Below are 14,809 nucleotides of genomic sequence, written 5' to 3'. Positions count from 1 at the left end.
CCATTGATGAAGATTCCTCTAAGTTCAATTGAATGAAGAATTAGTTCACAACTGCATTACGAATAAGATCACATACTCAATTCAATTAAAATTTCAAGGTCTAGAACCAAAATTACATCACAATATCAAATCTAGACCCATAGATCCCTAACTCAAAAAAGTTTAAAACAATATTACAATGGAAGAAGGAAAAGTAAGAGAAGAAGAAGACAAGGATCAGAAAAACATCTTCCAAGATCCAATCTTCAACCTGATTCCTCTAGCAATGAAGCTTTAAAGTCGTTCCCAATCTCTCTTTTTGACTTCTCTTGGAAGTTAAATCGATTACAAAATGAAAAAATGACAAAAATGATAAAAGTCTCCAAATCTGAACTCTTAACTCCTATTTATAATGTTTTCCCCTTCTTTTCACGTTGGCACTTCAATCACTTAGATTAGTAACGTAGAAAGTCTTCCAAAAACTTTCAAATTTGACACTTAAAAGTGATTTTAAAATTCTGTTATTTAGTATGGACACTTTCAGGAGTAAGAGTGACCACGTGCATGTGTTCTGTGCAATTAAGCCTTGTGCGTGACTACTTTAAGTAGGTAGAGTGTGTAGCCCCCCAATTTTGTAATATTATTTTGATATTAATATAGATTGTGAATTTCCATTTGAATGGGTATTTGATAAGTATTATGATATGAATGTATGTGTATATGTGTGAATACGTGAAGATGAATATATATATATATATATATATATATATATATATATATATATATATATATATATATATATATACGTATAATTATGAATGTTGGTTGTGGATTGAGAGATTTGATGTGGTTGGATTGATTGAAAATATTGGCTAACTGTGTGTTGTAGGGTGTTCTTGCTATAGCGAGAGGATCCTCACTACAGCGAGGTCCTGGGTGTAGAGCATGGATCTGTGGCGTTCTTGCTGTAGCGAGAAGGCAACAAAGACGGGTGCATTTCTGGGTTGCAGTCTCGCTGTAGCGAGGTTCTGCAGAAACCAGAGTGCAGTTTCCTCTGAGATTTTTGCTGTAGTGTGAAGGGGTGTCATTATAGAGATAGTATCGTGACCAGAAGGGTATTTGAGGGATTTACGGTTTGAGAAGCTCATTTCTTATCCCTCTCTTCAATTCTCTCGACTCCCAACCCTATTTCATTGTTTAAACTGCCTCTAAAGTCGTTTGGGTGTAAGATTGAAGGTTGAGGCTGTGTTTGGAGCATTTGGAGGTAAGTTCTATGGATTAGGGTTTCAATTTTTCATCCTTTTCTTTGATTTCTCGGTTTCTCATAGGGTTTTCCCTATATTTAGGATGAAAGTTCATGTGGGGAGCACTTTCATTGTAGTTTTCGTGTTGATCTTCAATCCGAGGTAAGGGGGACTCTACCCGATCTCTTTATGCCTAGAATTCATTTGAATGATTATGGTTGTGAATGTGAATGATTGAAACGTAAGAGGATGTATGTTGTAATGAAAATAATTTGATTGTGGTGAGATTTTTGATTAAAAGATTGTGTAGGATATAGTGTGATGAATGTTGAATAGTGTGTATGATGGAATGAATTGATTGGTATGGATTGTAATGGAAAATATTGTGTATTTGAATACATGTGATTGATGTGAATATAATGCGTGAGAAAATGGTTGAACCTGTTGTAGGTAATTGTTTGTGATTGCATGCCATTTGTCGATGGTGAACAATATGAAATGGTTGGACATGTGTGGAATGGCATGTTGAATGTGAATGTGGATGTGTTTGAATATGTTAGAAAACTGAATGGTTCAGCGATACACTTGGGGTGTGAAAGATAAGGGCAGTAGAAATACCTTGGAGAAGAGAGGGTGGTGGTGACACCAACAGTGAGCGTGGGTGCACCACAAGCCACACACTCTCCTCCTGACTTGGCCTCTGACTAACACATTTGCCAAAGGGCCCGTGACCTCACACGCTGTATTCGTGAGGCAGAGGCTGTCTGGCGACCATCCATGGTGTGAACTAAGTAAGTTCCTACGGTTGAGGGAATCAGGAATTTATGATCACAGTGCCACAGTGAGCATGGCTAGCGTGCAGTGAGTGCACGTGGGTGTTATGTGATGATTGGTTGATAGTGCAGTGAGCTCACCTATTTGTGAATGAGAATGGAATGATGGAATTAGTACCTTGTACTTGTTAATGTATGATTTAAATTATGTTAGAAAATGTGTGGGATGAGCAAGGTGAGACTCTATGCTTGTATGGTGTGTGATAGTGTAAAATACTCACTCTTACATTTATTTTTCAGGTGACCAAGACGATCAACACCGGGCTCAGTGAAGGAATGGATGATACTGCTATAGGACTTAAAATATTTAATTTGAAATTACGATGTATTTGAATTAGTCCTATAGCAGTCTTTTGATATAAATTTGTAATCCATTCTTATTTTGAAATACTTTGATGAAACTATGTGTTGGGAATTATTTAAATGAAAATTTTTATTATTCCCATTTTTGTGAAATTTATTTATTTGAAAATTATATTAAGTGTTACAGAGTGAACACGCACAACTGCGAGTGGCTACTTTCAGTGACCAGAGTGTGCATGCACAAAGTGTTTGAGTAAATTAGCCTTGGGCGTAGCTACTCTTAGTAGTGAGAGTGAACACCTGCAAGACTCTTCAAGATTTCTGTTGCTGGAGTGATAACTTTCAGCATTTAGAGTTGTTACGCACTTGATCTTCATGGATTTTCTTCTCCAAAGTGTTAACTCTATGCACTCAAAGTGGCTACGCCCCACTTATCATCTAATTCTTGCTCTTTAAGCTCAATCCTTTTATTTTTTTCCACTTTAATATCAGAGTCAAAGTCTCCAGTCAAGCTTTTGCACAAAAATTAAGTCTTTTTAAGTCAAATTGTTCAGAATTGGAATAAAATCTAAAATTCTAAACTATTTACACAATTGTGAATATTAATACAATTTTTATGGTATTTTCAAGTTTATTGATTATTTAACTACTTATTTACTAACAAAAACTAAGCTAAAAATGTAGTAAAATGTTTATTTATCACTATCCCCAAACTTAGAATTTTGCTTGTCCTCAAGCAAATCAAATCAAATAAAAAGGGAGAAAATTTCATCCACTAATTAAAATCAAGCAACAATACTGACTTTTTTCAAAATTTTCTAATTTCCAATTCTATGTTTTCTGATTTCTCATTCTCAATCAAGCTATTTTTCCATTCAATCATCATGGCAATCACACGAAATTAATCACATTATTAACAAAAGGTTGTCATCTGAGTTCATGTAATTCAATAAAATTTCATGTGAGCAAGATTGAAAAACATTATCAAAGCTCACAGGCAGTGTTTTCCTCATCACACAACAGGGTTTAGGTTTAGTGTTTGCTCTCAAGATCATCATTTTTACCACACTCTACCATAGGCTTACAAATATTCTCAATCTCCTCTGCAAATATATAGCAAATCACATATTAAGAGGACTTTTTCAGGTGAAATTGAGGTTAAAAGATAGGTAGGTGTTCAATCAATTAAGGAAACAATGTGGTTACTTCCAAATAAAAAAAATGTAATTCAAGTAGATGAAAATCATAACTTAGATTGAGATTGCATTCTTTTTCTCATTTATTCAAATTTTCACAGAATTTCAGAATTTTTTGTGCAACATTTAAAGTACTATCCATGCATCATTCATGTACAAAATTCTTTTTCAATTCTTTTCTTTTTTTCACACTTTTTATTTCTTCTTTTTAACACTTTGTTTTTCATTTTTCTTTCAAATAACTCAGATTATGCTACTGCTCTTCACCCCAAACTTAGTTTTAAAAATAATCTTTGATTAAACTCAAATTGTCTCTTTCTAATTTGGATAGGTCTCATGGTTTTTCAGTAAGGCTTATAGTGGAGTTTTACCAAAGAAAAGGTTAAAGGCTCAAAAAGGGGTGAACTAGGATTCTTAACATAAAGGAGGTTCATTTAAGCTAACTAAGCATGATCAAAGAAGGCCTCCATCATACATATGAGATCTACAAATTACATATTCAATCAAGAAGCCATGCAAGTTCTAGAGGTGCAACAAAATGAGATTAATTTCACACATCAACAAATGCTATGCATGAGGCTCAAGTCTCACTAAGGAATTTAAAGTGAACATATCAATCATTCAAGCTCACAATCCACTTTTTTCAGAACTATATGCACAAAGTGGCAAGACTACCTCATTTTGAAAATGGGAAAAACAACTTAAAAAGGATTCAAAATTCACAGAATGTTCAATTAAATGTAGTTTATTCACAAAATGCAACACAATGTCTAAACTAATATTTTTATGTTTTTCTTGAAATTTTTCAGTGCATGTGAAGCTAAACTCATGAACAAGAGATACAGAATTCACCCCTTTCATGGCAGCTTGTGCAAGTGTCAAAATCCATGTGCTTAGGTGATGTGTGATAGTGACATATTCTGCACAAAACAATAGAATTTCCATTAATTAATCAGTAACAATGGCAAAAATGAGCTTAACTCTCTTGACAGCAATGGTGGAGCTATGTATCACCGGCATGAATGAACTAAGTGTGAAAATACTCCATACTTTTGCAAAGGGTAACAGGTTCTGGGTTAGAATATTCTTTGGTTTAGAGATGTTTCTAGCTTTATCTCTTGCACTCATTTCCCTATAATTTCAGGTCTGCCAATCTTGTGAAGGATTTAAGTGTAATCCTTATCCATATATCTTCAAAAATCAGAAAAATCTTGTTGTCCTTCCTCCTTTTCAACAACAATCTTCAAAACTTTGTTGATATTCTCAGCAGAAAAATCCACCACTGTGCCTGATAAGTCTATAATTAGGCCCTCTTTTACAGCCCATATATTCATATTTGACTTTTATTTTATTTGAGTTTTACATTAATTTATATATTAATTGTGTAGTTTGGTATAAAGAGGCTGCAAGTGGATTTTGGGCCCAAATTGATAGAAGATTAGATCTTCGCAGCAGCTAGCACGCCCAGTGATGAATCCACTTTTTATTATATTTTTACTTGCCTTTTTTATGCTTCTTGATAGAAAAAATGGACTTAGATAGTGAAAATAATATAGAAATCACATTTTGAATAAATATCATAGGTTTATTAATTTTTGGTTAATTTGCATTTAATTACATAGATATAGATTGCAATTTTAATGATCTTGATGATTTTGCAGAATGCCCAAGTTAAATTTGAGAAATCTTGGTCCTTAGATGAAAGTTGCCCCCAAAGTAGCTACTTTGAGGAGTAAAAGTGGCAACTACAGCAAGCATGGGCATTAAAGGTTCCAAAGTAGCCACTTTCAAGCCCAAAAGTGGCAACTCCAGAAGCTCCAGGGACGCCAATTTTGAAGCATGATGCGCGTGGTTACTATGGGCTCTCATAGTAGCTACGCGCATCCAAAGTAGTTACTTTGAAGACCAAAAGTGGCAACTTCAGAAGCTCCTGGACGCTGATTTTGAAGCCCTCCTGCGCGTGGTTACTATGGGCTCTCATAGTAGCTACGCCCATCCAAAGTAGCTACTTTCAGCACAAATAGTAGCAACTCCAGAGAAGCGGCATTCCTTGCATTCTGCGCGTGGACACTTTCAAGGCCCAAAGTGGACACTTTCAAAGGCAAAAGTGGACACTTTGGTGACATGTCATCCACTATAAATAGATTTTAGGAATTAGGGTACGGGACTTTTGACACTTTACACAATTTCTCTTTGCCAAATTGGGATATTTTCTTACGACATTGGAGTCTTGGGTGACAGCCAAGGGTCCTCTATAGGTTTTAATTTCCAATTTCTCCTTTGATTTTTGTTAAGTTTACATTAATGATGTTTACGTTCTTGCATTTCTTTCTCTCATTTGTGAAGCCCATCCATATGGAGGGCTGAACTTCCTTGTAATTCCTAGTTAATGCACATGAATCTTGAATTCTTGGGATTAATTGCAATACAAATCTTTCTTTCCTTGAATTTATTAACCCCAATCTCTGAATGAAATGGAATTTGCATGAAGGGAACATTGCTTAATGAACCCTAATTTACCTAAAGAAATTCTAATTCAAAATTGCTTAATTTTGGTTAATCTTTGAGGTTGCTTAATCTTAGGGATAGAAATTGGAGCCCATTAAGATGCTTAATTTTAATTGGGATGTTAAAGTTAGTCTTCGCTTGTTAGATTAACTTAATTTAAGGGAAAGAAAGGGGATTATTGAATCATTTGGAAGAATAATGATAGAACTCATTGCTTGACTAGGGATTACTCATTTTAATTGATTGAATTTCATTAATTTACATTTCGTTCTTGTTTAAAATCCAGAAATTGACAAACCTCCCCCCAATTTACTTGCTTTAAAATACATGTTCACACTTGTTCGATGTATGTTCTCAACCAAAAATTCCTTGGAGACGACCTAGGATAACACCCTAGTACTGCATTCATTTCTTTGCATATTTGATGAGGATTAACGACAATCTTTTGCATGACGAGTAGCTAAATATCGTTTCATCAAATTGGCGCCGTTGCCGGGGAGTTTTTGGTGCTAAACTTATGTTGAACATGCTTGGTACTCTGTTTTTGTGTTTTGCATGTTAGTACGTTTGTTTCATTTTGAGTTCTTGTATTGTGTTGATAGTCATACGAATTTTATAGTCTGTTTCTGCATTATCATTGCATGATTTTCTGCATCATTCCCTTCATTCTAGTGCCGCAATTTTTCAATTACTCACTTTCAATTTTCTGCACTCATTTTGCTGCATATTTCTCTGTTTTTTCTGCACTTTTTGCTGCATAATTCTGCAGAATTCTGCAGAGAAATTTTAAATTGTTCTTGTTATTTCATTTACTCAATTTGCTTTCAATTTAGTTAGTTGATATCTAGTGCATGACCCGATCAAACCCTGGAGATTTGTATCCATTAGACCAGGAGATTGATAGGACTTTTTATAGGAACCTTAGGACACATAGGGATCACTCTGAACACTCTGAATCATTATCATCACCTACTGCATCTTTGCAATCTGTGACACCAAATTCTATTTACTCTTCTCCATTTTCACTTAACTCTAGTTGTGGAGCAATGGCAGGTGATGAGAGAACTCTTAAGGAGCTAGCTGCACCGGATGTCACATACCAAACATTGTGCATCCAATATCCAGATGTGGACGCCCCTTTTGTTTTAAAAACTGGATTAATTCACCTTCTACCTAAATTCCATGGTTTTGCAGGTGAAGACCCTCACAAACACTTGAAGGAGTTTCATATTGTGTGCTCCACCATGCGGCCTCAAGGTGTCCCAGAGGAGCATGTCAAATTGAAGGCCTTCCCTTTCTCATTAATGGACACTGCAAAGGACTGGTTGTACTACCTTCCACCGGGATCAATAACAAGTTGGGACAACCTCAAAAGACTCTTTCTAGAGAAGTTCTTTCCGGCCTCCCGAGCTGCATCCATAAGAAAGGAGATTTGTGGAATTAGGCAGCTAGAAAGAGAAACTCTCTATGAATACTGGGAGAGGTTTAAAAGACTATGTGCAAGCTGCCCCCACCACCAAATTAGCGATCAATTGCTGATCCAGTACTTCTATGAGGGATTACACCCAATGGATAGGAGTATGATCGATACAGCGAGTGGAGGAGCTTTGGTAGATAAGACCCCTGTGGCAGCCAGGAACTTGATAGAAAACATGGCTGCCAACTCCTAGCAATTTGCAACTAGACAGAATTCTTGTGTTACTAGAGGTGTGCATGAAGTTCAAGCTACAGAACCAAACAAATTGGAGCACAAGATTGATGAGCTAGCCTCCATGGTAAAGCAATTAGCTGCAATGCAAAAGAGTGCTGTCTCTTCAACACCTCCACCACCAATTCCAGCTACACTTTGTGGAATATGCTCAGCTGCAGATCATTATACAGACAGCTGCCCCACATTGCAGGAGTCAGATACTCCTGAAGGTAACCCCCAGGCCTATGCTGCAAATATTTACACTAACAAATTTCCTTTTCAGCAGCAACAGCAACAACCAAACTAGGATCTTTCTTCAAACCGGTATAACCCGGGCTGGAGAAATCATCCAAACTTGAGGTGGGGAGGAAATTCTAACCAGCAAAATCAGCAAAGCAACAATTACCAAGCTGGTCAAGGTAGGCCACATCAGCCACGCCAATGGAATGATCAACAACATGGGCAACAACCTCACCAACAGCAGCAAGCATCCTCATCCCAAGCCTCTTCTTGTCAGAAGAATGAGCCATCATTAGAGGAGCTTGTGAAGCAAATGGCCATGAGCAACATTAATTTTCAACAGCGAACAGAGGCCAGTATCAGAACAATTGAGAACCAGATGGGACAGTTGGCTTCCTCTATAAATCAAATTCAGTCCCAAGGTTCTGGCAACCTCCCAGCACAGACAGTCACAAACCCAAAGAATGTCAGTGCAATTACTCTGCGGTCTGGGAAGGTAATGCAAGAACCTGAAATGCCTAGGGAGAAGGAGATCCCAAGCCCCTTGGTTGATGAAAGGGAGGAAGAAAATGCACCCACCACTCAAGAAGTGGTAGAAGAAGCTGAAAGGGCAATTCCACCACCTTTCCCTCAAAGGGTTATGATTGCCAAACCAAGTAAGAAAGCTGAGGAGAGTGACAAAGAAATCTTGGACACTTTCAGAAAAGTTGAGGTAAACATACCCTTGCTGGAGGCAATTAAACAAATACCCAAGTACGCCAAGTTCTTGAAAGATTTATGTACACATAGAAGGCGTCTGAAGGGTAATGAAAGAATCAACATGGGTAGGAATGTTTCTGCACTTTTTGAGAAACAAAGAACCACAATGCCTAAGAAGTGTAAAGACCCAGGAACATTTACTATTCCATGCATCATTGGTAATAATAGGATAGACAATGCAATGCTAGATCTAGGAGCATCCATTAATGTTATGCCATTGTCTATTTTTTCTTCTCTATCTCTTGGTCCCTTGCAGCCCACAGGTGTAGTGATTCAGTTGGCCAATAGAAGCACAACACACCCAGCTGGACTTGTTGAAGATGTGTTGGTGAAGGTGAATGACCTCATATTTCCAGCTGACTTCTACATCCTTGACATGCAAGAAGAAGAGTCACTCAAAAATTCTGCACCTATCATTTTGGGAAGACCGTTCTTGAAGACTGCAAGAACGAAGATTGATGTACATGCCGGTTCACTCACCATGGAATTTGGGGATAACATTGTGCGCTTCAACATATTGGATGCCATGAAACATCCGATTGAAGAACATTCTGTCTTCCATATTGATGTATTTGATGCATTGGTGGATGAGAGCTGGACCGAAATTTTGAGAAACTCTTTTCTTAACTTTTCCCATTGTGTAGATGCTTTTGTTTGTGAATCATATGAAAATTCTTTGTATGATACTTATGCTGAAAATTCTGATTATTTGAATGAAAGCTCTGAAATTTTTAATGTTGATGAAATTGATGATTCCATAGGGGTAGAATGTGAAGTATTGGATGTAGCAAATACAGTTGAATCTAACCCCTTTGATTTGAATGTTGCAGAAATTTTGTCAAATGAAAAGGCTAAATCACTTCCATCTATAGAGCAACCTCCCACATTAGAGTTAAAGCCTCTACCGGAGCATTTGAAATATGTCTATTTGGAACCAAATGAAAAGCTCCCAGTTATCATCTCCACCAAGCTTGATAGTGATCAAGAGGAGAAGTTGCTAGAAGTGATCAAAAAGCACAAAAGAGCCATTAGGTGGACACTTGCTGATATACCAGGAATTAGTCCCTCCATGTGCATGCATAGAATTTTGTTGGAAGAAGATGCTAAACCGGTGAGACAACCTCAAAGGAGGGTGAATCCCATCATCCTAGATGTGGTGAAGAAGGAGGTCACCAAGTTGCTTCAAGCTGGGATCATTTACCCAATCTCTGATAGCACTTGGGTTAGCCCTGTGCAAGTGGTCCCAAAGAAATCTGGACTTACAGTGGTCAGGAATGAGAAGAATGAAATGATACCTACCAGAGTCCAGAACAGCTGGAGAGTCTGCATAGACTACCGGCGGCTAAACCAGGCCACAAGGAAGGACCACTTTCCACTACCTTTCATTGATCAAATGCTTGAAAGATTGGCAGGATTTTACAGGAGGTTTATTCAAAATTTTTCCAAGATTGCAATTCCTCTTTCAAAGCTGCTGCAAAAAGATGTTGAATTCGACTTTGATGAGGACTGCAAGGAGGCTTTCAACTTCCTTAAAAAAGCCTTAACCACCACACCAATTATCCAACCTCCAGATTGGTCAATACCCTTTGAGCTGATGTGTGATGCCTCAAATTATGCAGTGGGAGCTGTCCTTGCACAGCGGGTTGGTAAGGTCCCTCATGTCATTTATTATGCTTCTAGGACCTTAGACACTGCACAATCCAATTACACCACAACTGAAAAGGAATTGTTGGCCATAGTGTTTGCATTAGATAAATTCAGATCATATCTGTTAGGATCAAAAGTTGTGGTGTTCACTGATCATTCTGCTTCGAAGTTTTTGCTAAAAAAGACAGATTCTAAACCCAGGCTGATAAGGTGGATGCTCTTACTTCAAGAATTTGACTTGGAGATTAAAGACAGAAGTGGAGCACAAAACTTGGTGGCAGACCATTTAAGCAGAATAGAGGGAGTCCCTGAACTCATTCCTCTCAAGGATGATTTTCCTGATGAACAACTCTTAGAGTTGTGCACATCACATGTACCTTGGTATGCTGATTTGGTTAATTTTTTTGGTTTCAGGAATTTTCCCTATAAATGCATCAAAATTTCAAAGGGACAAAATTAAGAGCGATGCCAAACATTATGTGTGGGACGACCCTTACTTATGGAAGTTCTGTAATGATCAAGTGATCAGAAGATGCGTCCCTGATGAGGAAATCCCATCCATACTGCAGTTTTGCCACAATTCGGTTGTGGGAGGACACCTTGGACCTCAAAGAACAGCAAGAAAGGTATTGGACTCAGGATTATACTGGCCCTCCATTTTCAAGGACTCTTGGCGAACATATTCTGTCTGTGAGAGTTGCCAGAGGTCAGGAGGAATGATCACCAGGAGACAGGAAATGCCTCAGCAACCTATCCTATATTGTGACATCTTTGATGTCTGGGGTATTGACTTCATGGGTCCCTTTCCCTCTTCCTTTGGTTTCTTATACATTTTACTTGCTGTTGACTATGTTTCAAAATGGGTAGAAGCTAAAGCTACCAAGACTAATGATGCTAGAGTTGTTGCAGAATTTGTTCGCTCCAACCTATTTTGCAGGTTTGGCATCCCACGTGCCATCATTAGTGACCAAGGGAGTCATTTTTGCAACAAGACAATGGAAGTCCTGCTGAGAAAATATGGAGTTCTGCACAAAGTTTCCACAGCCTACCACCCGCAAACGAATGGCCAAGCAGAACTTTCCAACAGAGAAATAAAGAAAATACTTGAAAGAGTTGTACAGCCCCACAGAAAAGATTGGAGCCGCAGGCTAGATGATGCCTTGTGGGCACACAGGACTGCATTCAAAGCACCCTTGGGCATGTCTCCTTACAGAATAATCTTTGGCAAGGCTTGCCATTTACCAGTGGAGATAGAGCACAAGGCATACTGGGCAGTGAAGGCTTGTAATATGCACTATGACTCAGCTGGAGAGCAAAGAAAGCTTTAATTACAAGAGTTGGAAGAGTTACGTTTAGAGGCATATGAAAATTCTAGAATTTATAAGGAGAGAACCAAGAGATACCATGACAAATTGATAGCCAGGAAAGAATTTTATGTTGGTCAAAAGGTGCTCTTGTTCAACTCCCGCCTTAAATTCATGCCTGGAAAGCTTCGCTCAAGGTGGATTGGTCCATTTATAGTCACACAAGTGTTCCCTAATGGTGCAGTGGAAATCAAGAGTGAATCCACTACCAAATGTTTCACAGTGAATGGACATCGCCTGAAGCATTTTTTAGAGAACTCAGTTCCTGTGGAGGAGACTGAAGAGGTGGATGTGTACTCCCCCATCATTCCCTCCAAACAAGACCCTTGCCATGAGTAAATCACTTCACACGTCAAGCTAATGACGTTAAAGAAGCGCTCTGTGAGAGGCAACTCACAAGTGGATAAGCAATTTTGTCTTTTCATTATTTCTTCTTTGCATTCTTTCAATTACATTTTTGTCTTCATTTGAGGTGTAATGAGCTAAGAAATTTCTGATATGCTTCAATTTTGTGTAAATAATTCTTTTTGGATGCACAATTTTGTAGGAATTCTAGCAGCAGCACCACTTTGGGCACTCATTCTTGCTAGATGCAATTCATCCTTCATGAAAGTGGCCACTCTCGTAGGCTATAGTGGCTACTTTGGCTCAAGGTAAGCAACTTCTTCTCTGTAGTTCCCACTTTTAAGAGTGGGAGTGACCACTTTGGCGCCCAGGAGCTCAATCATGATGCGCGTGGTTACTATGGGCTTTCAAAGTAACCATGCGCAATTCTCTTTGCAAAGAAGCTTCTCTGGAGTTCCCACTTTGGAGAACCAAAGTAGCCACGCGCAAATCTCCACAAAAGATGCCTCTCTGGAGTTCCCACTTTGGAGAACCAAAGTAGCCACGCGCAAATCTCCACAAAAGATGCCTCTCTGGAGTTCCCACTTTGGAGCTTCAAAGTAGCCACGCGCAAATGGCATGCCTCACACCCCCACTGTAGTTGTCACTTTCTTGGATGAAAGTGGCTACGCGCAATTTGGAACCAAATTTTAGCTTTTTAGGTGCCCCACGTTACTTGTTTAGAGTAGGCACGTACACCATTTGCACTATTCCCCTTTGGCCCAACCCATAGTAGGCACTAATTCCCTTCAAAGTGAACACGCTCACTATTTCACACACACTCCTTCCATTCACGACGCATTCACACCGCCTACCACCCAACACGCACCATTTTCACTCACACCCACTCACACCCACTCACACCCACTCACTCCTAAACCCAAAACGCACCTTCCCTCACCACACCCAAGGCTTCAAACAAGGTAATTCTCTCAATTTCTCTCCATTTATGGTTAGGGTTCATAGATTCCCCAATTTGGGGCTTTTCAATTTTACTTGTTTTTTCTTGAAATTGAGGTGTAATTCTTGTATAATTGAGCATTCTTACTTGAATTAGAGAGGGAGAGGTCACTAAACTACACCCAAAAGGGGCGTATTAATCTCATTCAAGTGAGCGTTCCCACTTTTGGCCCCAATAGTGGCCACGCCCACTTCCTCTTTGCCATGACTCTCAATTGTTTTTTTTGTTATGCTCCCCTCCCTCATTTTTATGCTCTAAACATGCCAATAATGCTTTTAAACTTCTTGTTCATGTGTGTTAATGCCTAAATTTGGTTCGTGCCTATTTCCATTTAGTTTTGACCCCTCCATTTTGCTGTTTTGCTTTTCAATCCCATGCCATTTTACTTTTGCTGCACTTGATTCTCATGCATATTACAAAATTAACCATAATTGTTGCTCTTTCTGGGTGTTGAACATGCTTTTCGTGACTTTAATTTCACTAATTGCTGCATTATGATCCTTGAGTTTCAAAGCTTTAATAGTCATATTCTACTATCCATTGGATTGCTATACATAGTGTACGTATGTCACACCATTCTTTGTGCTTAATTGCTCTTGTCTATACCATTTGAGCTCTATGTTTGTAGGCTCTGATTGAAATTCATTGCCCTCTGGGTCATATGTAGCACTACACACCCTATTGCACACAAATCACTTAAGATGATATCAAATTATTTTGCAGCCCCTGCACTATTCATTCACATATTCTCTCTTCTCTGCAGATAATGTCGGGCAATCCTCGAAGGAACACACCTAGAACCAAGAGGAGTAGGACAGCTGAAGCCTCTTCATCACAACCCCCTCCTACTCATGACCCAAGGTTTAGGTCCCCAGAGCATGAACAATATTTCAAAGAGAACATCCTGAGGCGCCAGATCGTCCAGGACAGGAATTTTGAAATCCAGCAGGGGACATTTCCACAGTTTCAGGAGGAGATAGACAGACGTGGCTGGGGACTTTTCACTTCTTGTGCAGACAATGGGTGGAAGGACATCACCCAGGAGTTCTATGCTAATACCCTGCACCTGGAAGATGATATTTACCCCCCCAGGCACACCATGGTCAGGGGTAAGCAAGTTAGTTTCACTCCAGCCACCATCCAGAGGGTTTTAAACATCCCTCCTCTGCAGAAGCAACCTGACCAATTGGATTTCACTGCATTCTCCAAACAAAAGGAAAAGGATTACCAGCCTATACTTCAAGCAATCTGCATTGAAGGAGAAAATTGGGAATTTGATTGTAAAATGCAGCCCAAGAATCTGACCACTAAACACCTTCTCCCTCCTGCCAAGGTGTGGAGTATCTTTGTTGTCAGCTCATTCATGCCAGTCATCCACACCTCCACCATTGCAGTAAAGAGGGCAGAACTCCTCTATGCTATTCTCACTGGCATGCCCATCCATGTTGGGGAGGTCATCAGCAGAGCCATGCTGGAAGTCCTTAAAAGGAGCAGAGATTCTTTAGCTTTTCCTTCTCTAATCACTATGTTGTGCCAGGATGCAGGTGTTGATTTTGGAGACTACCAGCAGAGAATTAGAGCACTTCCTCCCATTTCCACTGCCTTGGTAAAGGACCTATTTAAGCCAAAGAAGTCTTCAGACCCCGGTCTCACCTTGCCACCCGAATACAAGAAGGAAACCCCTGCAATAATCAAGGAGCA

Source organism: Abrus precatorius, unplaced genomic scaffold, assembly GCF_003935025.1.
Source record: "Abrus precatorius isolate BTA unplaced genomic scaffold, Abrus_2018 Scaffold5, whole genome shotgun sequence".
In the NCBI taxonomy this organism is placed as follows: domain Eukaryota; kingdom Viridiplantae; phylum Streptophyta; class Magnoliopsida; order Fabales; family Fabaceae; genus Abrus; species Abrus precatorius.
The sequence above is the reverse complement of the archived record's forward strand: the minus strand, read 5'-3'. Positions refer to the sequence as shown.